Here is a 1,377-nt window from a genome sequence, read left to right on the forward strand (position 1 = left end):
CACTGTGTCCACTGAAGAGTGTTATTATTAGCAAATGACTAGCTGGAATTAATTTAGCAACAGTTGCAATTTAGTTTTTGACGAAGTGAAAGACAACGTTTAGTTCAGATAGACGCAGAATATCCAGTCGATCGTAAAAACAAGTCGAGTTGGTTTTACATCGTTAATTTACACCAAGTTTCGATTGCAAAACTCGTCAGTGATAAATCTTCTCGGATTACATTAGCATATATGCGATTTATGTTATTGACGAAAAAATCGCTACTTTCGCGTATACCTTGGACACCACGTGTTTATCAATTCTGTAAGGAATGGAATTTACCATTCAGTTTCTTCAATTAACGCAGAGATCTGCATATTAATGTAATAATATGTTTAATAGCGATGGAAATCATTTTTAATTCCAATTGATCAAATTTTCTATTAAAAACAATTATACTGATGTCGATCGAAAGAAGAGATCGTTTTTCACGATTTCACATGGAACATACTTGATTTTCGAGTGAGAAATTTATACCATTTTGATAAATACGGATGGAGCGTGTACAACCATGCACACTCAAGTATTAAGTTAATTATTAGTAAGTATTAAATATGAAGTGCACTAATCATTACGTAAGAGTTGTTGCTTTTTGTGCCAAAGAATGCAAATTTAAATCCACCCAGAACATATTAGATTTCAATTGGTCACTATTTTTTAGGAAAAAAATGGCAAACTTTAATCATGAAGTACCAACTTGTACATGTGTGTGTGAAAGAGAAATTAAATATAAAGTATTAGATATTAGTAATACCCAATGCTTCACACTTAAGTACCAAGTATCAAGTGTTGAGTATGGAGTATCGAGTATTAAGTTTTGAGTAGCAAGTTTAATCACTTTGATGAATCGGATAACGCGTGGATCTGACACAACGATCTAATGGCGTCGAGCTTTGTTCTCAAAATCATCTCCCGATGCGTCCAGCCAAAAGATTCATCACACTGGACCATCCACGAAGAGAAAGAGAGAGAGAGAGAGAGAGAGAGAGAGAGAGAGAGAGGGAAAGAGAGAGGGAGAGATCCGTCCCCGAGGATTTCGGAGTCGATCCGATCAACCGGCGGCGATCGAGGAGCGGAGGATAGGCTACGACGGCGGCCCGGAGCTCTCGGTTCACCCGTTACTCACGCTCTGCGGGAGGGAAAAGGAGAGAGGGGGAGAGGAAGAAGAGGAGGAGGAGGAGGAGGATGAGGAAAGGCTCGAAGAACAGGGGGAAAGAGAGAGAGAGAGAGAGAGAGAGAGTGAGAGAGAGAAAGAGAAAGATAGAGGCAGAGAGACGCGGTGAGGCTGTACGAGGCACAGTACAGGTAAAACAAAAAGTTGAGAAAAAATTGAAAAC

The sequence above is a fragment of the Monomorium pharaonis genome, chromosome 1 (assembly GCF_013373865.1).
Source record: "Monomorium pharaonis isolate MP-MQ-018 chromosome 1, ASM1337386v2, whole genome shotgun sequence".
Taxonomy (NCBI): domain Eukaryota; kingdom Metazoa; phylum Arthropoda; class Insecta; order Hymenoptera; family Formicidae; genus Monomorium; species Monomorium pharaonis.